The 25226-nt window shown below is 41.4% G+C and overlaps 1 long non-coding RNA gene across 2 annotated transcripts; it reads left to right on the forward strand.

Annotated features, from left to right (window-relative positions):
• The first annotated feature begins 4869 nt into the window (after positions 1–4869).
• LOC122446735 lies at positions 4870–25226 on the forward strand. Of its 2 annotated transcripts, XR_006270988.1 has the most exons (4): positions 4870–5267; positions 15644–15698; positions 17108–17250; positions 24982–25226. It is a non-coding gene; the product is annotated as an uncharacterized LOC122446735 (long non-coding RNA). The 2 variants fall into 2 exon arrangements; XR_006270987.1 differs by lacking the exon at positions 24982–25226 and having other exon boundaries at positions 17108–19220.

Raw genomic sequence — 25226 nt, forward strand, 5'->3', positions numbered from 1 at the left:
ATAAATTGCATTGTAATATCAGTGGAAGACTACCTGGATCTGAGTAGATGGGTGGATAGGCATTTTGCATAAATTGACTCAATCATATTCTTTTTTTATATATATATATAGTTGATTTAAAATGTCATATTAGTTTCTAATATAGAGCGAAGTGATTCATATATATATATTCTTTTCCATTTTTATTACAGAATATTGAATATAGTTCCCTGTGCTACACAGTAGGAGCTTGAGGTTTATCTATTTTATACACAGTAGTGTGTATCTGCTAATCTCAAACTCCTAATTTATCCCTCCCCCACCCCCTTTCCTGTTTGGTAATCATAAGTTTGTTTTCTAAGTCTGTGAGTCTGTTTTGTAAATAAATTCATTTATATCTTATTTCAGATTCCATGTGTAAGTGATATCATATAATATTTGTCTTTTTCTTTCTGTTTTACTTCTCCGAGCATGATAATCTCTAGGTCCATCTCGACGATGTTCTTCAACTTGCAATTGAGATGATAATGTTATTCAGGAAGCTGCTATTCATTCATATTGAGTGAGATATGGTATGTAAACCACACAGCACCACGTCTGGCACGTGGGCTTGGTGCTTTGTTCTAGCCAACCATGTCACTTATTGATACCACTAAGGCTACTGCAAGAGGAGGAAGCATTATAATGAAATTGGTCATGCTTGTCAGCTTTGAATACTACTCCTGTTATGACCCTGCTTTCCATTAGTGGAATTCATTTTATATCTGTTAAGAATGAATTTAGTTCTATATGAAACACAATAAAACCCCGGTTGCCAAACATGTCTTCTCCATGCCTGACTTAACTAAATCTCACCCATCCATCAAAGCTCGTTCTGAATGCCACCTCCTCCATTACATCTTTCCTGATCCCTCCAAATGTTTTCATTCTCTCTTGAACATCTTAAAAACTTTGGCTGTTACTCCTTCAAGGAAACTTACCCTGCTCTGCCCGTCATGTTACTGTCTCTTTGCCTGATTCCCAGTTAGATTTCAAGTCCCTTGAAAGCCAGGATCTGTCTAATCTTTACATTTGCTACAGGCTAAGCAGGGCTTCCCACCCAGGTGGCACTAGTGGGAAGAACCCTTCTGCCAATGCAGGAGACTTAAAGAGATGTGAGGTTTGATCCCTAGGTCAGGAAGATCCCCTGGAGAAAGGCATGCAACCCATTCCAGTATTCTTGCCTGGAACATTCCATGGTCAGAGGAGCCTAGTGGGCTATGGTCCATAGGGTCACAAAGAGTCAGACAAAACTTAAGTGACTTAGCACACACACAAGCTAAGCACAGGGCATTGGACTTAGAAGTCCAATAAAAATGTGTTGAATTGCAGTGAATCACAACCCACCCTGGCTACCAGGCCTTGGGCCAGCTTCAGAGTGCAGAACACAATGGCTTCTTGTATTCGCTGCTGTGCACACCCACCAGCATACACTAAACACCTGGAAACTTGGGGCTACTTAGTTGCTTGGCAAATACTCTTCCTCCCAGGGTGTCTTCCCTTTTGAAGAGGCGGCTCTGACAGCTGGCCTACTGCTGGTTAGAAGGGGGACTCCCTGGAATGGTCCATCAATGCAGCAAATGGCCAAATTCACGGTGCCAGGAACTAAGAAAAGAGAAGGATCCAAGTAAGAGAGCCTTGGTGCCAAGAATGCACTCTCAGATTGATCACTAAGAGGGAAGCTGGGAGCACTGCAATGCAGCAAACAATGTTGAATTTCCACCAAAGCCTCTTCTCTCTTCTGCCCCCTTTTCTTTCTCCATCCTCCCATTTCCCTCTCCTGTACCCCATCCTCCATTGTCACTTGGTCTTGAGGAGCTTAGAGTTCAACCCAAACTATGAGGAAGAAGCCTCTGCTCCAGTGAGGTCAGGGCCATCTCCCACTTCCTCTCTGGGATGCTCTCCCAAGACGCTGTGGCAGCGATGCTCCTGCTCTTTATTAAATACAAATTGCACTGAGCAGCTTCCAGGAACTTGAGTGGAAAGTTGATTCCCCCCAAACCCTCAAGGCATTTCTCAGATCCTGAAAGGATTATTTATTATTATTATTTACAGGCCTACATCATTGTTTCGAAGTTTCCTTAAAGGAACAGCATAGAATAAGCATGCAGCCTCAGAATGCATCCTTAGATTCTGACATAATCTATCAGATTCTGGTCAGCCGTCAGGGCAGAAGGGAATAGGCTTCTCCTTGAAGTTCAGAAAAGGTTGGCAGATTTGCAAAGATAAACACAGGACACCCAATTCACTGTTTTAGTATAAGTATGTCCCCAATATTGCATGGGACATACTTGTACTAAAACAATATTTGTTGTTTATCTGTAATTCAAGTTGAACTGATTATCCTGTATTTTATCAGGCAACCCTAAGCCCAGGGAGAGTCAAGACCATAAAGAGATTTTCCCCAACAAAAGCTTCTTTTAAAGCCCTGGCTGAATGGCTTTGGACGACATTTCAATTCAGGCCCCTGCATTTTCCCTGGAGTGTGAGCTCCATGTCATAGAAAAACAATTAGGAGAATGAACATTCAGTGAACATTCCGCCCCTTCCTTGCCCTCAGCAGCCTGTGGCAGACTGCTCCCCCTCAAGCAGCTGGGGAGGAAAAAGCTCTCTTTTAAGATGGCTTTCCCATCCCCTTTTACAGATTGAATTGTTTCTGAGACGGGCTGGAGAGCTGCTTTTGCTAATTGCTTGCAGACTGTGATCCAACCCGGCTTGCCAACTGTGGAGGCAGTATGGAGGGGCTAAGAGGTACAGAGGAAGGAGGCTGGCGTCAGGAGGACTGGGTTTGGGATTCCGGCTCTGCCACTTCCTGCCTGTGACACATTGGGCGAGTTGCTTCACCTCTCTGCGCCCTGGTCGCCACATTCATCAAATGAAGGAATTCACAGGGTTGAGGGGACGGTGACATGAGACTGAAGCATGTCCAGTGCTTGTCACAGTGCCTGACACGTAGTAGGTGCTCCTTTACTATTAAGGAGCTATTGTTATTATTGTATCTCTTTGGTATGTCACACATGACAGAAATCCAATCTACTCAAGCCTGAGATTTGGAAATGTCAGAACGCAGATTCTAGAAGGCCGTTAAGCCCTATACACCCAGAAAGGGTGACTCACTTGAAGCCTGGCTCCGTTGCTCCCCAGTCCCTGCACCATTCAGTCTGGGAGACTGAACCCCTCTGAAGTCAATAATTAGAACACCATTGGACGTGAATTGTTGTTGTTGTTCAGTCACCAAGTCGTGTCAGAGTCTTTGTGATCCCATGGACTACAGCATGCCAGGCTTCCCTATTCTTCACTATCTCCCAGAGTTTGCTCAAACTCACATCCATTATGTCAGCGATGCCATTCAACCATCTCATCCTCTGTCATCCCCTTCTCCTCCTGCCCTCAATTTTCCCACATCAAGGTCTTTTCCAGTAACTCACTTCTTTGCATCAGGTGACCAAAGTATTGGAGCTTCAGCTTTAGCATCAGTCCTTCCAATGAATATTCAGAGTTGGTTTCCTTTAGGATCATCTTGCAGTCCAGGGGACTCTCAAAAGTCTTCTCCAGCACCACAGTTTGAAACCATCAATTCTTCAGAGCTCAGCCTTCTTTATGGTCCAACTCTCACATCCATACACAACTACTGGAAAAACCATAGCTTTGACTATACAGGCAAAGTGATGTCCTTGCTTTTGAATATGCTGTCTAGGTTCATCATAGTTTTCCTTCCAAGGAGCAGGCATCTTTTAATTTCATGGCTGCAGTCACCATCTGCAGTGATTGTGGAGTCCCAAAAAATTAAGTCTGTCACTGCTTCCACTTTTTCCCCTTCTATTTGCCATGAAGCAAAGGGACCAAATGCCATGATCTTAGTTTCTTGAATGTTGAGTTTTAAGCCAGCTTTTTCACTCTCCTCTTTCACCCTCATCAAGAGGCTCTTTTGTTCCTTTACACCTTCTGACGTTACAGTGGTGTCATCTCCATATCAGAAGTCATTGATATTTCTCCCAAGAATCTTGATTCCTGCTTTTGATTTCCCAGCCCAGCGTTTCACATGATGTACTCTACATATAAGCTAAATAAGCAGGGTGACAATATACAGCCTTGATGTATTCCTTTCCCAATTGTTCCATGTCCAGTTCTAACTGTTTCTTCTTGACCTGTATACATGTTTCTCAGGAGACAGGTAAGATGGTCTGGTATTCCCATCTCTTTAGGAATTTTCCACAGCTTGTTGTAATCCCCATAATCCAAGGCTTTAGTGTAGTCAATGAAGTAGAAATAGATGTTTTTATGGAATTCCCTTGTTTTCTCTATGATCCAGTGAATGTTGACAATTTGATCCTCATTTCTTCTGCCTTTTTTAAAACCCAGCTTGTACATCTGGAAGTTCTCAGTTCATGTACTGCTAAAGCCTAGCTTGAAGGACTTTGAGTGTTAACTTGCTAGCATATGAAATGAGCACAGTTATACAGTAGTTTGAACATTCTTTGGCATTGCCCTTTTTGAAACTGGAATGAAAATTGACATTTCCCAGTCCTGTGGCCACTGCTGGTTTTCCAAATTTGCTGGCATATTGACTCCAGCACTTTAACAGCATCATCTTTTAGGATTTGAAATAGCTCAGCTGGAATGACATCACCTTCACTAACTTTGTTTGTAGAAATGCTTCATGAGGCCCACTGACTTCACACTCCAGGATGTCTGGCTCTAGGTGAGTGACCACACCATTAGGAATTAGGATGTGAACTAGGTCACCACAAAAATGTATTGGGAGTCAGATGTCTACTTGAAGCAGTGGAAATAAGAGAGAGGTGAAGAGAGGTGGAAGGAGAAGAGGGAGGAAGAAGAAGGCAGGGAGAGAACAGTCTTCTTATGAACACTCAGTGGAATCGTGTTAGAACGGTGCTGACCTGTAACCACAGCTTAACAAATGTTAGCTCTCATTTGAGATGTCTTAAAGAGTGGGTAGGGCTTTCATAAATAGAAAGAGGAATTTGTAACTTAGAAGAATAAATAATTAAAGTTATTAAGAAGTTGACCTTAATAACTGTGTGCTTGATGAATTTAGACTTGGTTTTACAGGCAACAGAGCTGGGAAGACTTCTGAGCAGAGACTGAGACATTATTCCTAGTAGAGAGATGCTGAGAAAAATGTGCTCTCACCAAGATATGTAGATGGACTGGAGGAGGAAAAGGATACAACAGAAAGACTGGTGTAAGCAGGAGGCCGGCCGTTAGAAAAAAACAATTGAGAAGTGGTAAGATCTTGAAGGGAGAGGGGAGGAAGCACCCAGCAGGGTAGAGGGAGAGAGGAGGGGAGAGAGAGAAGGGAAGGGAGGGGGAGAGGAGCAGAGAGAGAAAGAGAGGGAGCTGTGGAGATTGAATATACAAGTTTGGTTACCAGTTGACTATCACTGATCAGAATGAAGAAAGAACCAAAGTTTTCAGACTTAAAAAGTATTGATTGCTGCCTTTAGCAGATCCTGTTTTTTATCCAGCCCACATTCCCCATCTCTCCTCCCCTCCTCCAATTTTATTCAAATATTTACCCTCCTTTAAATGGCCACTGCTTAACAGAAGACGCATTTGTCCTCAGCACCAGCGGGTGGATATTGACTTGTCCAAGACATCCAGGTGGCTCCATTTTCTTCCCAGTGATTGGATTCAACACAAGCATATGGCAAAATTCTTGGCAAATTTATCAAAGGAGTGGAAATAGCCCAAACATTCGTCAATTAAGAAATGGATAAATAAATGTGGTATGTCCATGCAGTGGAATACTATGCCACAATAAAGAAGAAGGAGATACTGCTTCGTGGTACAACATGGATGTGCCTCAAAACATTATGCTAAGTGAAAGGAGTTAGACACAAAAAGCCATGTGTTATGTGATTCCTTTTTAACAAAATGTTTAGAATCACAAACCCATAAAGGCAGAAAGTAGGTTAGTGCTTGTCAGGGGCTTGAGAGAGAGGGAAAAGAAAAATGATTGTAAATGGATGCAGGCTTTCTTTGGAAGCAATGAAAATGTTCTAACATTGATTGGGGTGATGGCTGTGCAGTTCTGTGGATCCTGTGAATCTACCCAAAAACTGAATTGTGTGAGTTATGTGGTATGCAAAGTGTATCTCAATAAAGCTGTTATTAATTTTTTTTTAAAAGAAATAAAAGAAAGACTGCTAGGGAGACTTCTAGAACAGATTTTATTGCTTTAAAAAAAAATACCACACACAAAAAAAAACAACAACCTCAGCCTCCTTTTTCTAGAGACTGATGTATCTGAATATAATCACTGGGGATGTTATAATAGCCTACCTACCATGACAGGAACCAGCAGAAGCCAGAACTGACCCACAGAAGAGGCCAGAGCCAAGAGAAGCACCTAGACTTATTATTACTTAAGATAATAAGTTTTCTTATTGTTTAGGCCACCTGAGTTGGGGTATGATGTCACTTGTAGCCACAGCATTTTAATTGATACAGTTCCATGAACAAGAAGTAGTGTTGGTTTTTCAGAGAATCTATGAGTTTACATTAATTTGCAAGTATAACCCAAGTGAAAGTTTGAGTTGTAATTGAAGATCTGGAGAAACAGATGGATAGATGAATGGATGGATAGATGGACTGGAAGTTCCATGTTTGGAGCTGAAGGCTGAAGTCCCAGGGAAAGCACAGAGGGAGTACAAGAAGTGTCTGAGCTGCCTGGACAATCTCCACTGAACAGGAGGAAGAGCAAGAGAGATTAGTGAAGGAGACCGAAAAAAGCGTGTAGAAAGGAAATTAGAAAGCTGGAAAATCCTGCAAATGCTAATCACACAAACCAAGAACAGGATTCAAGAGGAAGGAAATTAAAGTTTGGGTCAAATTTTACAAAGAAAACAAAGAGGAAATAGCAGAGAAAATATAGTTATATAACAATGAGGCCATTTTAAGAAAAAAAATTTCAAAACAACAAAATGTGATTTTAGTGGCATAGTGGTGACAGAAGCCAAGTTTTAGAAGATTCAGGTGAGGGGAACAGTGAGTGAGCACTGAGGAAGTAGGCGGCAGCAGTGTAGGGACATCCTTACAGAAGTGGAGGCATGGGGCAAGCCACTGAAACGCAGAGGCTGGGTGTTATTACATCATGTGCTGTGTGCAAGCTAAGTCACTTTAGTCACGTCCAGCTCTTTACAGCTCCATGGACTGTAGCCTGTCAGGCTCCTCTGTCCATAAGATCCTCCAGGTAAGAACATTGGAGTGGGTTGCCATGCCCTCCTTCAGCAACCCAGGGATCGAACCCACATCTCTTACATCTCCTGCATTGGCAAGGGGGTTCTTTACCACTAGTGCCACCTGGGAAACCCTGTTGTTACATCTTAACTTAGTCCTGTACTTGTTGCAGATAGTGAAAGGATTAAAAAAGCCAGAAAAATAACAAAAGAGAACAACTAAGTTGAAGAAAAGATGCTTTGGGTTTTGATTTTTCACATTTTGGGGGCAAGTGAGACCCAAGCACATTAGTTAGGGAAACAGAAAGAGTCAATAGAAATGAAGAACCTACAGATGACGAAACAGTGTCCTAAAGAGAGCAGGAAGCATGCTCTCTTGGGCAATGCTCAAACCTAGAGGTGGGTCTCTGCCCTTCTTCTTCCAAGAGAGGAGTGAAAATCCAGACTCAGGAAGATTACCTGGCAGTTGGCACTGGAGAAGAAAACTGAAGGAGCCCACCCTCATTAGCCCATGCACTTGACCTTTGAGCAGGGGCAAGAGGAAGCTGGAATTTAGAATCCTGAGAGTGGAACAGTTTCAAGGGATGAGGAGTGTCTATGCCTTAAATAACTGTGCACACGCAATGATCGCCTTTGTGTATCAGCCTCCTGGCAGCTGTCCACACGGGGTGACTTGCGAGGACGGCTAGCAGAACCTATTGCATTCTTTTTGTCTAAATGCCACAGGCATTTCTTGAATAAAATCATCATTATTTAAAAAGTAAATTAGTCCTGCCCAGGAAGGGTTAAAATTGTTTTTCCCAAGTTCTAGCCTAGCTCCCAACCCCCACTGTTTCCCCAAGTCCTTTAACAAAATTAGTTATTCCATTGACAGGCCAGTGCTGGTCCCCTCGCAGAACAACACAGGCTGGGCTGCCTCTGTGAGTGCACTCGAGATGAACTTTGAGCCACACATCTGCTGCAGAGAAGGAACTCTTATTCCCAAATGGCTGACATTAGCTGAAGATTCTGGGTTCATCTCCACCGTAGCATGTTTTTATTAGATAGGCTGCTGGAGGATCAGAGGAATAAATTTAGTTACTGTGTCTATACCTCATTATGATGCATCCCCAACTATTGTTCTTTTCATCCGTTTAATGTCATTCTCAGGCTCTGTTTCTGCAAAGTGACTGTTTGGATGAAAACCAGTGTCCATCCTCAGTTACCCCCAAGCCACTGGTGTATCTGGGCTAAGGATGTATTTTCATGATGTCACCACCCCAAGCCTCTTTCTTTGATTTAAAGCAGCGGTTGGCAAACATATTGTATAAAGACCCAGAGAGTAAATATTTTAGGCTTTATGAGACATATGATCTCTGTTGCAAGGAATCAGTTCTGTCATTGTAGCACAAAAGCAGCCAGAGGTAATACCTAAATGAATGAGCATGTTTGTGTTCCAATAAAACTTTACAAAAACAAGCAGTGGGTTGGATTTATCCCGTGGGCTATACTTTGCCAAACTTGGATTAGCAGGAAGACTTCAGGTGAACTGATAGATAAAAACCAATATCTTTTCATGTGTTCATCTCTGAGAAGAAACAAAAAGTCACCAAAACATTCTGTTGGACATTTAATTTCTTTTGCAGGCAGCAGTGTGGCATGTCTTTCTAGTATATGGCATCTTGGAATTTCCCTGGTGGTCCCGGGGTTAAGACTTCATCTTCCAAAGCAGTGAGTGTGGGTTCAGTTCCTGATGGGGGAGCTAAGATCCCACATGCCTTGCAGCCAAAATACCAAAACATAAAACAGAAACAATATCGTACCAAATTCAATAAATACTTTAAATTGGTTCACTTCAAAAAAATACTGTTATGGCATCTCAAGTTTTTAGATTCCCCTCCCCAGAAAAGTTGAGAACAGCAGTAGAATTTAATTCAGAGAAGAGAGGGTTAAATGGTTAAAAATTGGAGGGTGAAAGTATCACTTATCTGCAAACACAGACTCCTCTTTAGAAACTGATTTATCCAGACATTGAGATGATTATGAGATGTAGAGTAAAAACAAATTTGCTGACCTTCTTTGCAGGGATCAAAGGTTAAATTCATACCCTGTAGGATGGTTCTGCTAAATCACTCCCAAGCTGCCTGGTGACATATTTTTGAAAAATATTTCTCTCTAACTTTATCAAGTGTTCTTTGTGTTCTGGAAACATGATTTGAAGTCCCACTTAGAGCTGGGAACTTATGAGTCTTAGATAGCTGAAATTCTTCTCCAGCTCCATCCAGAGACATATGGTTGGTTGGAGTAGATGTTAATTTCAGTGGTTAATACCTTTGAGTCTAGTTTTACTTATCAAAGATTGATATCCTACTTACCTAGTATTATTTGTTGAAGATTAAAATTAACATTTTACACTGGATAACCAAGAGTTGTATGAACAATGCATAGATAAAGAGCTAAAAATGTCCACTTTGATGTCCTTGACATTGGGCTGGATAAACATGTCTTAGATTAAAATGTCTATCAGTTACTGAGTGTTCTCAACTTCTTTGCCTCCACGCAGTGTCTCAGAGCAGAACTGCAAAAATTCAAAAATTAGGAAAACTCTGGGCACCAATTAGTTGAGCTTCAAAACATTTTTTTAAATAAAGCTAAGTTTCTATCTCTTCCACTGTAAATTCATACTAAACATTTCAATAGCAATGGTTTACAAAATTCGTTTTATGACAAAGTTTTGTCAGCACATAGAAAAATTTAGGACAATGGTGTAAGTATTTTGTATAGCTAAGTACATGTTAAGGACCTTCCTTTAGTCTATTTACATGCTAAATAGTAAAATTTAACTAATTTTAAATAATTAGTTACTTCACAAAATAGTGTTATCAACCCTCTGTTGGTTCCCAGTTGTTTTAAGATACAATTGCTATGTTCAGAGTTGTGGCCCTCCAAAATTCATATGCTGAAACCCTAACCTCCAATTTATTTATTTTTTATTTTATTTTTGCTTACTTTAAAATTTTTTTTAAAGTATGACAATATGATAATACATTTACAGGAAACTTGGAAAATACAGAACAAAGTTACATATAGTTCCACTATATATTATAATTATTTTTTCAGTAGATAAATTAAGATTTTTAGTTGGAGTTTCAATATCAAACTCTCAAAAATTAATAGAATGAATATACAGAGAAGTAGAAGGATATAGAAAGTGAAAGTGAAGTCTCTCAGTCAGACTCTTTGTGACCCTATGGACTGTAGCCTACCAGTCTCCTCCATCCATGGGATTTTTCAGGCACGAGTACTGGAGTGGGTTGCCATTTCCTTCTCCAGAGGATCTTCCCAGCCCAGAGATCAAACCTGGGTCTCCCACATTGTAGGCAGATGCTTTACCATCTGAGCCACCAGGGAAGTCCTGAAAAGCACTATGACCAATTCAACTTAATTGAAATTTATATAATTTTCACACAACAGTAGATACAAATTCTCTTCAAGTTCCTGTGGACGATAAACTAAGAGTCATTGGGGCATATCCAGGGACATAAAACCTGGTGCAAAAATTTCATGCCTAACTCCCAATTTCGAGATATTATTTGGGAATTTTTTGGGAGATACTTAGGGTTAAACGAGGTCATGAGTGTAGGACATTCATGATGGGATCAGTGATGGGATTAGAAAAAGAAGAAGAGAGAAAGAGTTCTCTCTTTATGCCTTGTGAAGATATAGCAAGAAGCTGGCCATCTACAAACCTGAAAGAAGGCCCTCTCCAGGCACTGATTTGGCTGGTACTTTGAGCTTGAACTTTCCAGCCTCTGAAATTGTGAGAAATGTCTGTTATTTAAGCCACCTAGTCTACAATATTTTGTTATGGTGGCTCCAGTCAATGGATAAACAAATCTACAATTTAATGAGTAGAAAACTAAGAAGATAGAAGGATGTTAGTAAAATTTTAATTTCTAACACTTGCTGGCTTCACAAAGAATAACAAATTCAGATTTTCTTCCCTACAAAGTTCAGAGAATATGTCATTGTTGGCTGAACTCTGAGAATCTATATTGTTAAAACTAAGCCGAATAACTTTCTGTCTTTGGGGAGCATGTGTGCACACTCAGACAGAAGTCTCTTCATTGATGGAAGAGGAGGCAGGAATAAGGGTACCTGATTTGTTGGGTGAAGAAACTGAGAATTGATTTTTCCAGCTGTGAGAGACATGAAAATTAAACCCAAATGTCCTCACAGATGGGATTCCACTCACACACGACACACTTTCTACTGTACCGTGAAGCAAATCAATGATATTTTAGTAACTGAAGTTTCCAGTCAGATACATACCAGGTGACTTTGGATATGTTCTTTTTCTTTGCCAAGGCTTGGCTTCTTAACCTACAAGTGGAAACAATGATATATCTAATCTCATAAGGTGGTTGGGAATTAGAAATAACGAAACTAACACACTAGTTGGAAGTGTTAGTTGCTCAGCCGTGTCCGACTCTTTGTGATCCCATGGACTACAGCCTGCCAGGCTCCTCTGTCCATGGAATTCTCCAGGCAAGAATACTGGAGTGGGTAATCATTCCCTTCTCCAGGGGATCTTCCCGATCTAGAGATAGAACCCAGGTTTCCCGCATTGCAGGCAGATTCTTAACCATCTGAGCGGGCAGGGTATCACCCAACACACTAGTTACTGGCATAAAATAAGTACTCAATAAGTGTTTGTGCTATTATTTGGATTATATGTTAAAAAGAGACAAAATGGCTAATTTCATTCATGGAATCACTTTCACAAATTTTGAAGCTAAAATACAAGTACAGTTCCCTCAATCGTTATCAACTAAAGCCAATAAAATGTTTGGAAATCATCCCCTTAAGACTTTGCTACTGTGTGTGTATGTGTGTAATAACGAAGTATTATTTTAAAAAATCGCCAAACTCTTATTGAGAAGCAGAGAAATATCAGATGGGATCTTGAGCTCAAATTCTCTCTTGAAAATGATAAGGAGAGCTAACAAAGGAAGACTTAATTACCCACTGAGGTATTAGTCCCCAACACCATGACCTATGGGCTCAGACCTATGTACATGTGAGGATTTATTTTGCCTGGTTGGGGAGGTCTAATAGGCCCAGCTCTCCTCAAATATCTCTCAAATATGAGAAAACCCACTGTTAATAGTTCTAGCCACACCTCACAAGTGAGAGAAATGCACAAGGGAGAGCACAGACTTGGGTGAAAACTGTTGAAAGCACACATTCTCCCCAGCAAAAAAAAAAAGAAGAGTGGACATTGACATAAAATGTTGCATGTAACTTACAGGAGTAAACAGGGCTAGAGCCCATCAATGGACCTCAGTTAAGAATCTTTGACTTACTGTTATTTTAAACAAATATTAATTGAGCACTGATCGTGAGGCACTGTGTTAGACACTTTTATGTCTTCATGTCTTGTCTTTAGATCTCAAAACATTCCTTCCTTTTAAATACTATTGTGTCCATTTTACAATAAGGAAACTGAAACAAAGAAATGTTAAATGACCTGCCTAGTTGTAGATTTTAATAGTAGTTCTGCCATGTAGTGCCTGTATGAACTTAGGTCAGATCAGTTGTTCTTACTCTTATCCTTGTTTTTCTACTCTATAAGATTGGTAGTAAAGATACCAATCACTTTACTAATAAAGCAAGTAAGGCTTTACTTACTTTAAGTACTATACAGTAATATTTATTGCTGACTATTGTGTGTACTAAATCATATGTACAAACCTAAATTGTTGCGTGGCTTAAATGAGATCACACAGTGAAATATTTTGCACAGATTCTGGAACATGTAAAATGCATGATAAATCATTACATTAAAGAAAGAAAGAAATCACCCGATCATTGGAATGAACCCCACCAACTTGTATGTCAGCTGGAGAAAGTTGTACCATACCAATCAAAGACTTTTTGGTTGCAAGGAATAAAAATCTACTCAAAGTAGCCCAAGGAAGGAGGGTTATTTAATGAAAAATTTACTCAACATTAGAGTGTCACACTCTGTCAAGACATGAGGGCATCTTATGGAATTTCATGCAATCTTAGGTCAAGAAGTCCAGCCAGACCTCCTGGACTGGAGTTGAAATCTGGGCTTTGAAAAATAGTCCTTCTATTTTTTCAAGACCTACACAGTCTTTCTCGTATTTTCTCATGCCTTCACTTCTTTTTTTGTATCTGCTCCACTTTTCCATTTCTCTCCCTGTGTTTTTTCTCTGGGTGCTCATTTTGGACATGGCCCAATGTAGCTATCTTAGGCCTGATCTCCATGTTCTCCCCACTCAAGTATTTACACCAACTAGAAACCTCCTCTCTGTGGCTGAAAACATCTAAAGAAAAGGATCTTGCTGGCTTACCCAGAATATGGCTCTCCTTGGGTCAGATCATTTTAATCAGCTGAAGCCATAGGACTATGAGAATGGGGACTCTCAAGTGTGCAAACATGGGGACCCAGCCCCACTCATTTCAGGTCATGGTGGAGTAGCATTTTGGAAAGTGGATTTACTGCATGTCCGGTCTCAAGGAAGAAGAGGGGATGAACTGATTTTGATCTCTTGCAAAAGTATTCCCACCATGGAAAAGAAAACTAAAAGTCATGTCTACTCAAAAGGTACATATTCCTTTAATTTTTTTTTTTTAAAGGGCAACATATAAAGTCCTGGTTTCACAATGTGTCCAGGTCTTTAGGGAAACACGTCCAACAGTGGTTTGTTCTTGTTTCGTATTTGTTTTATTTTATTTGGCAGCCAAATGAAGATCATGTTTCGAATAAAAGCCCAGTTTTGTCCCTTATACGTTTCATTAAGCATTATATGCTGTTCCTGTTGTCTCTTTCCAGGCATGCCCAAGCATGTTTTACAGACTCCTTTTGTAAGAATATTTTAGTTGTAGAATTTGAGGAAGATAAAAGTCACTCATCAACTCATTATTTATATGAGTAAATTAATAAAATTGCTTTTTCTTGATGCTATTTGGAAAAAACTGCTGGGAAACCTATAACTGAACTATGCTTGTGGAGAACAGGAAGTAGAGAGAAAAGAGGAGATTGTGGAGACAGGAGTCTGAGCGCAGGCTCTGCGTCTCCCACACGAGCTGTGTGTCCTTAGGCAAATTAACCTTTCCGGGCCTCAGCTTCCCCTCATCATATAGAGGTGATAATGCCTTGAGCTTGAGTTTATAAGTTTGTTTGAGGACACAATGAGATAAAAATGATACATTCTTATGAAAGTACTTTCATGATTTGAATATGCTTCAAAATATGGAAGCTTCTAATTTAAAGAATAAAAATTGCCTGAGCCCAGAAGACTGAGCAGAGCTTTCCCCCTCGTCCTGTGTCTCCCTTCAGCAGTTCTCAGGGCCTTAAGAGCAGATGGATCCAGACCCTTAGTACTAACTCCTCCCTGTTCAGTTCCCCACTAGCTTGTGGTAACATTCTGTCTTATGTGGCTTCCTGATGGTTCTTGGATGAGTCTCTCCAAAGGTGCATGTTCGCCTCTGATGGTCATTTAAAAATTCAGTCAGTCAACATATATCAGCCTGTGTGTTCATCACGCATTGGAGTAGGCTGTGATTTTATAATAAAACAATAGCAAGAATATACCAGGTGGTCTTCTGAGCACTTCCATCAATAACCTCATCTGACAGGCACCACGGACCCCAGAAGTATATATTTTTATTATTTCCCTGTTTAGTAAATTAAGAACTGAGGCAGAGAGAAGTTAAGTGATTTTTCAAAGGTTAAACTGTTATAGAATCAGGCTGTGCATCCAAAAGATAACTAGAACCTCCTCCCTGACTCCAAGGGGCTTCTAATTCACTAGGAGGTTTGTATTTCACATCCCACTAACCATAACATAAATGACACATCCCAGTCTAGTGCTGTGGGCAGAGGGAACTCAGGTGTGGGCTTACTGACTTATGCCTATTTCTATGAGGGGGACTTGAATCTTAGGTCTTGAACCAAGCTAATCAATCCCTCTTGTCACCATCCACCCGGGATTTTAGATGAAGTTCCACCATAGTTTTCAGTAGCCACATTAGCCTAGGTCTTAGTAGACTGAAGGAGAAAAGCAATCACAGTTGAGTGGTCACATACTCAACGCTTGATCATACCACCAACTATTCACCATCCAGCTTTGCATCCGCCATTTACTTACTCCAGGCAACTCATAAAAGCCAAGACCATAGAGACCATCTAGTTCAACAATAGCAAATAGACTTCATTTCATGTGTCAACTCCAATCCACTGAAGGTTGGTGCTGGAACATCAGATGTAAAGAAATCCTGAGGCTGTCAGGGGTTAAAGAAAAAACTGCCTCAACTGATTCGTGATGTCTGATATGGGCCCAGGAGCAGAGTATGAAGGCATGCGTGCAACGTGTATACCAAAATGAATCGAATCCAACATGTTTGTGTTACAGAGGAGGAAATAGGACTCAGGAAGGAAAAGTGGAATGACTCAGAACCACTTAGCAGGTTAGTTACCTGGTTTCTTGCGCTCTATTCATAAGATGTCCTGTCAAGTGACAATTGGTGCCCACAGGATCAGCACCAGAACCCAGCAAGCAAATTATGTTGTGCTTAGTACAGCATTTGTGTTAAGTGTATTTCATTCTAATTCCTTAAAAGCTGATGGTCCGTGTAATGTAACTCTGTTCATCAGAATATCTGATTATCTAGAGCATTCCCTGACTTGGCTGAACAATAGCAAATAACCCTCCCCCGGGCAAGGAGCAATTTGTTCCCAACAAAAAGAAAAAAGTCAGGTCAAGGTCTTCCTCCGTTCTCTAAAGGACCAGCGACAAAGGTTTATATAGGGATACTCTTTGCTCATCTGACCCAGGCTTGTCAGTAAAATCTGACAAAATAAAACAGACTTGAAGGAATGATGGCTCTCTAAACAGTAAGTTCAGCTAAGTTACAACGTGGTGGCTGGGTTTCATCATTTCTAAACATTCCTGAAGTATGAGCTAATTAAGGTGTGATCCCCAAGGGAGATGTAGGAATAAGGTAGAGAGAAGGAAAGAAGGGTAGGCAAGCAGGGGAACTCCATTTCCAAAGGTTTTCTGGTGAAAAGGAGGGGAGTCCCTTGGTGGGGAATGAGATCAACCTCATTAGAGCATGAAGTTTTGGGAGAAATTAAGCTGCTAATGCACCATGATGAAAACGGAGCTTGGACTTTGCAGTCAAATGAACTCCCAATTCAATCCCAATTCTACTCCTTAATGGCAAACGCAGTGTGCCACCTCTCAGAGCCTTGATTCCCTCAGCATACATCTTTCAAGATGGTATAAAATTGATTGAAATCATGTGTCACACACCAGTGCCTGGAATTTAGTAGGGACTTGATGAACAGTCAAGTAACTAATCAACATGCTGACTTATGATATTTTGTAGGGAAAACAATACATATGACAATACTGGACCAGGAATGAGGAGCCTGAGAGCTGGTCCCAGTTCTGCTACAAACCAGCACTAGGACCTTGAACACTCTGCCTTGCACATTCGTGGTTGTTGTTTAGTCACTAAATCATGTGCAACTCTTTGTGACCCCCATGGACTGTAGCCTGCCAGGCTCCCCTGTACTTGATTTCACAGGCAAGAATACTAGAATGGGTTGCCATTTCCTTTTTTAGGGGACCTTCCTGACCCAGGGATGGAACCCGGGTCTCCTGCATTGGCAGACGGATGCTTTACCACTGAGCCACCTGGGAAGCCCTAAGCACTAAATAAATATCTGCAGAATAAATAAATGAATGAAGATGAAAATCCAAGAAGAGTTTTACATACTTGTTAGGCCTCAGTTTTCTCATCTATGGGAAGAAGACTGACTGCTCAGATCCCTTTTAACAATAATGTTCTTTCAACCTTTGTATTTCTCACAGATGCTCAAGTCAACTATGAGTTGCGTACAGTCCTGGCCATGAGACGGAAGTCCCAGAGAAGATCACAAAATACAGCACTTGACCTCAGCAGGCCCTGGGCTAAGTCACCCCTAAAGATTTGACCCTGACCACCCGGGGATCCTGTAAGGCTCCTCTTCTCCCTGGAGCTGACTCCAAGCAAATGAAAGCAGATTTCCAAACAAGGGATAACCGAGTGTGAAAATGAGACCTGGGGAGGCATTGCAGCCTCTGTTTGTTCATATTATTTGCTGTCACCAGCACTGTTCTCCTTCTGGGCTTTTAGCCCCTTTGCCTATGAATCAGGGACCTGCAAGTGGAGGGCTTAGGCTGCTTGGCCGCCATGAAAGTTAGGACACTCCATCCACCCATGTCCCTCATTGCAAACATTCAGGTGGAGAGCCAGCTTGGTAAGCGGGAAGCGAATGGCAGGCAAGGCTTGCGAAGCCATCAGGGCGCCAGCTCAGCTCGGGGACAACCACACTTCCCCTGGCTTCCTTTTCCCTGGCCAAGACTCCCTTGAAGGGTGGGCCTCAGACCCCAGAAGGGGACAAAGGCTCTCAGGAGCAGGGAGACAATAACAGTCACAAGATGAGGAGTTCAAAAGGAAACAGCACAAGCTGGAAGTAATTGATGTATCTTTAATGTTTCAAATATGCCTGCTTTTGTTTATTTTTTTAATCTCAACAAGTCAAAGACACTGAACGGTAAATCAGATCTCTGCACCTCCCCCGCTTTGGCCCTCCAGCTTTAGAGGCGCTTTTACACAGCTTTAAAGATAAAACTTCAGAAGGCTCTAGCTTTTTGCCCAGGAGGCAAGGAAAGCAGCCCATCTGACTGGGAGAGGGAAGGAGCAAAGGAAGGCTGCTCGAGCTCCTTGAAAATGAGGTTGGAACCAAGAAGTGGAGTCTGTGGGAACCGATCAGAGCGAGGAGGCAGGAGAGCATAGAATTCCAGGGGCTGGCTTGTTATTGATGTTGCACTGATAGAAAATCACTAGAGGTTTCTAAGCAGAGGATGAACAGCAGAAATATTCCTCTGATGAAAGATGGTTTTTTTGTATCTTTTCTTGCTGAAAATTAAAACAAGTGGTACAAAGGGCACCCTGACCTACCTGTAGAGCAAATTCAGATTTTGAAATCACAAGGTTGGGAGTAGGTTGTTATTTTTCTAACCTGTTTTACTCGAATCACAAGAAGGCTTTCAGTGCTATTGATGCCCCCTGAGTTATGTATTCATCTACTCAATAATTATTAAATATCTCCTATGTGATCATCTCTCTGGGAGATAGAAGAGAGGAAGAAATTTATAGCCGCATTAACATAAGTACATAAAAATGTGCTAAAGAGAAAAATGGCACAATTAATTGTTCAAGGAGCAGTTTAGATGCTGTACAATATAAGCAATCTGTTGGAGAGAACCCTGAGAGTTGGAGTGGTCTGGAGAGGGTAGGTAGATACTGGGTGGTGAGGGGTGCAAGAGAAATTCTAGCCCAAGGGAAAGAAGAGATGGGCAAAGATTGGGAGGGCGGCATGAGCAAGGTGTCTGAAGGCCTGTGGGGATGCAACACTGGCCTATCTGAGATGGAGGTATTCAAAACCCTTCTGGAAACAAAAAGTCCCTGCTGATCTTTGAGACAAGGTTTCACCACTTTAAATGGTGATTTGAGAAGGCGTACCTGGCAGCAATGTTTGGAATGGTCAGAAGTAAGAGAATCGAGGAAAGAGAGGTCAGCTGAGGGTCATGCTGGTGTTGCAAGACGGCTGGGTCAGACACAACCTAGCATAATAGTGGGTTCCCATTGGCCCTTTCATATATTCCAGGTCCCAGCCAGCTGTCCAAAGCTATCCAAAGAGCAAATTGGACATCCATGCTCCGAATCCACAGGCATGCCAGGAAATGAATATGTTTGGTGCCTAAGAGGGGCCTGGATAATAGAACAAACACCCCAAGAAAGTGCACTTCCCATCTGCAGCCCACATCTCCAGCAGCCAGCCCACCACTGTGGAAAGGGGGATTAATGAGCTGCAGACCATCTAAGGCCAGGCCTTATACAATTCATTTTTCCTGGAAATGTCTGAGGTCCCATGTGCTGTGCTGTGCTATGCTTAGTTGCTCAGTCATGTCCGACTCTTTGCAACCCCATGGACTGCAGCCCACCAGTCTCCTCTGTCCATGGGGATTCTCCAGGCAAGAATACTGGAGTGCATTCAGTTTAGTTCAGTTGCTCAGTCATGTCCGACTCTTCTTGGCCCCATAGACTGCAGCACACCAGGCCTCTCTGTCCATCACCAACTCCCAGAGTTTATTCAAACTCATGTCCATTGAGTCAGTGATGCCATCCAACCATCTCATTCTCTGTCATCTCTTTCTCCTCCTGCCTTCAATCTTTCCCAGCATCAGGGGCTTCTCCAGTGAGTCAGTTCTTCGCATCAGGTGGCCAAAGTATTGGAGTTTCAGCTTCAGCATCAGTCCTTCCAATGAATATTCAGGACTGATTTCTTTAGGATGGACTGGTTGGATCTCCTTGCAGTCCAAGGGGCTCTCAAGAGTCTTCTCCAACACCACAGTTCAAAAGCATCAATTCTTCAGTGCTCAGCTTTCTTTATAGTCCAACTCTCACATCCATACATGACTACTGGAAAAACCATAGCTTTGACTAGATGGACCTTTGTTGGCAAAGTTTATCTCTGCTTTTTAATAGGCTATCTAGGCTGGTCATAACTTTTCTTCCAAGGAGCAAGCGTCTTTTAATTTCATGGCTGCAGTTACCATCTGCAGTGATTTTGGAGCCCCCCAAAATAAATTGTCACTGTTTCCACTGTTTCCCCATCTATTTGCCATGAAGTGATGGGACCAGATGCCAAGATCTTAGTTTTCTGAATGATGAGTTTTAAGCCAACTTTTTCACTCTCCTCTTTCACTTTCATCAAGAGGCTCTTCAGTTCTTCTTCACTTTCTGCCATAAGGGTGGCATCATCTGCATATCTGAGGTTATTGATATTTCTCCCGGCAATCTCGATTCCAGCTTGTGCTTCATCCAGTCCAGCATTTCTCATGATGTACTCTGCATGTAAGTTAAATAAGCAGGGTGACAATATACAGCCTTGACGTACTCCTTTCCCGATTTGGAAGCAGTCTGTTTTCCATGTCCAGTTCTAACTGTTGCTTCTTGACCTGCATACAGATTTCTCAGGAGGCATGTCAGGTGGTCTGATAGTCCCATCTCTTGAAGAACTGGTCTCTTGAAGAACAGTTTGTTGTGATTCACACAGTCTAAGGCTTTGGCGTAGTGAATAAAGCAGAAGTAGATGTTTTTCCGGAACTCTCTTGCTTTTTCGGTGATCCAAAGGATGTTAACAATTTGATCTCTGGTTCCTCTGCCTTTTCTAAATCCAGCTTGAACATCTGGAAGTTCACAGTTCACTTTCTGTTGAAGCCTGACTTGGAGAATGTTGAGCATTACTTTGCTAGCGTGTGAGATGAGTGCAATTGTGTGGTAGTTTGAACATTCTTTGGCATTGTCTTTCTTTGGGATTGGAATGAAAACTGACCTTTTCCAGTCCTGGGGCCACTGCTGAGTTTTCCAAATGTGCTGGCATATTGAATGCAGCACTTTAACAGCATCCTTTTGAAACAGATCAACTGGAATTAGCTGTTCCCTTCTCCAGGGAATCTTTCCAACCCAGGGATCGAACCCAGGTCTCCTGCTTTGCAGGCAGATTCTTTACCACCTGAGCTACTAGGGAAGCCCCTGAGTGCCTATGCTCCCTCTCTAATCCCATATGCCATCCTAAGCTTATACTTTGACAGGCACAGGGCGAGTTGCTTTAGCCAATATCCACTTGAGGATGGAGGAGGTACTTAGGAGGTACTTACTTTGGTTCCTCAAGTGGATGGGACACCCATTCCAGGTGGCATCCATTAGCCCTGGAGCCCAGCTCTCCGGCACTTTTCACAGGACAGGAAACCAGAAAACAGAGTATCTTTTTTTTCTTCCCCTTTTTAAAATTTGGAAGCATCAAGAGTTTTTCCTCTAACACCCAACTGAATTAAATTTCTGAGTTTAGAAAATTCATAAGAATTTTTATCTGATCTATAAGTGCTCTACTCCAAGAGCATCTTCTGAACTTGGGTTTCTCTTTATAGCTGAGGCCCTTGATTTTATTTTCCCGGATGGCCTGTAATTTATTCTATTATCTAGTAATGTGTTCCCAGGATCTTCTGCTCTGAACCAAAGGTTCCTTGGCTTTCTGTATTAAATATGAGTCACAGAGTGAGCATCACTTTCTACCAATGAGAAGATAAGATTTTTTGGCGGGTGGGGAGGGGCTGTTATCTTTCTTTCTTACTGAAAATGTTGAAACATAAACCCAAATCCTTTTAATATTTTTACCCAACTGATAAGAAAGTGATTTCCACAAACTATATTAATCCACACCCTTCCAAAACAACTCTATTTAACTCAGTGCCACCCACATCACTCCTGTTCCTGATGGTCCTATATCATTTGACGTAGTTTCCTACTTCATCCTTATTTTCTAGTCACTAGTAACAGTGGGTGTTTTCTCCCAAATGTCACATCTTAAGAGAGCAACCCAGCAGGGGCTTGGAAGTGTTCTAAAAGGCTTATTTAACAATCATCCCAAATGGATGTTTGAAAATAAATCTGTTTTTCCTCAAGATGGATCTTGCTCTCCCTCACCCATTCCCCAACTGGGAAACATTCCCAGCTGGGACCCATTCTTATCTTAGCAATAGTTACTGTAGCCTGCAGGCTCACTGGGTCACTAGAATGCCCAGAGCTCATCCTTGTTACCCTGACTAATGCTAGCCTATATACCACATCTTTTTCTGCCTGCTTCCCCCACGGTACACAGTAGCACAGTATTCTGGAGTCAGATTTGATTCCGGATAGAGAAACTGAGTTCTAGAAAATATATGGTGGACACCTATGTTTTTGTTGGTGATGGTGGTTAATTGATTGGTTGATTCCTTTGGTCCTCCTTCTTCCTGACTTTCTTTTGGAAAAAACATTTTTCTATACATCTCCAGAGTTTATGGTTTTGAAAGGGCTAATCCCACTTTAAAGTTCCAGAAGACAGTATACAACCCAGGCCTGGCTAGTTCTCTTCCTTCGTTTCAGTAATTGATTTAAGAAGTGGGTGTATGAGCCAAGCCAAGTTAAGCCAAAGTGTCATTCTCAGGATTTGGGCTAGTACTCCTGGGAGAGAAATAACTGCCTTTGTTCTGGATGTGAAAACTGATAGGTTGTAAGCATGAGGCTTCTGAGGGCCCTCCTGTTATCAGGAGTACTAAGCTCAGAGGGGAAAGCAGAGATGAAAGGTACATAGACACAGACGTCTAATGGTATTTGTTTGAGACCCTAGACCAAGCTGTGCCTGGAGTTGATACTGCCTGAACTTGTCAACGACTTTAGCTACAAGAACTCCTTTTCTTGTTTAAAGCCATTTGAGCAAAGCTACTCTCCTTGAAGAGCCTTTCCTACCTGATGCCTTTGTACCTTGAGCCTACTGTTAATGAAAGGCTTCCTGGTCATAAGAATGTGCTAAAGTCTGGGAATGGATTGATACATCCTTGTTTATCCACTAATTAAGACACAAGATAGAAATATGTAGCTTTTATGAACACTATAACCACTTCCAACTCATCTTAATCAAGATCTTTAATCTCTTCTTTCCCAAACATGACAAAGTAATGATCAAGTAACAAATTTTACAGATGATTTACCAGTGTGAGGACTAATAATGAAAGGTCCAAATGTGAGGAGCAGTCACATGGGACCTGTCTGATACACAAACTGGAGCCCAGTCCCCAAAGACTGTGGACACATTATCTACCACCCAAGTGAAGCACCTGTCTAGAATGGGCCAGTTAGGGCCAGGTAGAAGGACTTCATGAGGCAGTGCTATTTCTGTTTTGTAGACATAAAGACTAAATCTTTCAGTTAATAGGACCGAAATGGAAATTGTAAGCTTTGAGATTAGGCAGACTTGTATTTAACTCTCAAGGTTGTGTGAAATCTCAGAGAAGTTTTCTTAATTTGGTTTCCTCACTCAGAAATGAGAATAAATACTACCTATAGTCGTTGAGGAAATCAATTAAATTGTGAATCTAAGTACCTTCTCTGGTCACTGGCACATAGTCAACAATCAATAACTGGTAGCCATCCTCAGTATAATTATTAGGAATAGTAATAATAAAGGAGGTAGGAGTTTTCTCACTCTTAAATTTCTATTTAAATTTCATGTGTGTGCTATAATTGAGATTTTAGGCCTATAAAACAACATTAAGAATAATTACCAGGGATAGGCTTTGATGTCCTCTTCATCAGTCATATAAGGGGAACAGGAAGAAAGTTTTGATCAATTTTGTTGAGGCCAATTCAAGATACCTTGACTAAGCCAAATTTCTCAAACACTTTTATAGAATTTTGGTGAGCTAACCTTTGCGTATTCTCAATTCAGACAAAACAACACATTTAAAATAATGCTAGCAGATATCTTTAACAGTTGAATTTTATAACCTTTATTAAAAGATAAAAGCTAATACATTCCACTCATTTGTTGGGCTTCTACAAATGGCATTTAAAATGACATGTGTGAGTGCTAAGTCACTTCAGCGTGTCTGACTCTTTGCGACCCTATGGACTGTAGACCCCAGGCTCTTCTGTCCATGGGATTCTCCAGGCAAGAATACTGGAGTGGGCTGCCATTCCCTTCTCCAGGGGATCTTCCCGACCCAGGGGTTGAAACTGCATTTCCTGAAGCTCCTGCATTGCAGGTGGACTTTTTTTTTTTTACTGCTGAGTCACCAGGGAAGCTCCTAAAGTGATATATGAACTTTTAAAAAAAAGAATTTTGAAAATGTAGTCTAGATTACTCCACTTTGAAAATGTAACATAATGGGATTAAAACAAAAGATAAAACTGAAAATAAAAACTCAAAAACAAATACAACCACAATTATGAAGCCGAAAAAGTAATGTTAATGAATGTAAAAAGAATATACACATGTTTATCATGATGGTTCATTCAGACCCTGACAACTGGGTTTTAAATGGTTTTACAGGGTCGTGTATCCTTTAAAGCCAACCTGGCCTTGGGGTACGAAATGGCAACCCACTCCAGTATTTTTGCCTGGAAAACTCCATCAACTAAGGAACCTGGTGGCCAACAGTCCATGGGGTCACAAAGAGTCAGACATGACTGAGCTACTGAGCACACATGCACAGGCTGGCAATGCCAATTTGGCAGTGGTAACCTCCAAGTTTTACCTCACATAAGCATTACATTCTTGAAAATGGATGTATTTTGCAGCAGATCAAACATGTTTGTGGCAGGCACTGAACTCTTCTGTAGTCTGAACCCCTGTAGAGCTGCCTGAAAGGGTCACTGTAATGGAACTGGAGCTGCCAAGGAATTACTATCACTTCATTGAACCTGTAATTCATTTATTCAATAAGATTTTCTTTTGTTAACTTTGCTCCCAGCACTGTAGTAAATACCAAAAATTGAATAGCAATAATGGCTTTCAAAAATTGTGTAAGGTACAAATAAATACTTTTCCTTATTGAAACAACAGCAATTTGGATCCTTTGTGAGTGAAGGAATGAGAAAAGGGGATTCCCCACCCAAGCTGGGAGCTGAGGGGGATAGCTCTTCTGATTTGTTGTGTTTTGGGCTTTTTACCAGGACTCCCACATCAGGGATGTTCTTTGCTACTCCACATAAGCCTAGCCACAGTGACTGCTTCAGGGATGAGTACATGAAAAACACTCTGGTTAATGATAGGTTAAGAATTTTATTGAACATCTTGGGTCACTTTTTTCCACAGGACCTGGAAATTAGAGGATGTATCTATTATTGCCAAGTGCTACTACTCCCGTGCATGAAACATGGGACAAAAGCTGACCACAGCAGAAGGCAGAACCAAGGAGTGGAGAGAAACTGAGTCCTAAGAATCCCCTGTGAGTCTGAATTCAGCTGTGCCTTACCTTGCTCCTTGAACTTCCAAGGTTAGGTAAGCTGATGAATTGCCTTTTTGTTTAAGCCAGTTTAGGCTAGGATTTTGTTACATGC

Source organism: Cervus canadensis, chromosome 8 (genome assembly GCF_019320065.1).
Source record: "Cervus canadensis isolate Bull #8, Minnesota chromosome 8, ASM1932006v1, whole genome shotgun sequence".
Lineage (NCBI taxonomy): Eukaryota > Metazoa > Chordata > Mammalia > Artiodactyla > Cervidae > Cervus > Cervus canadensis.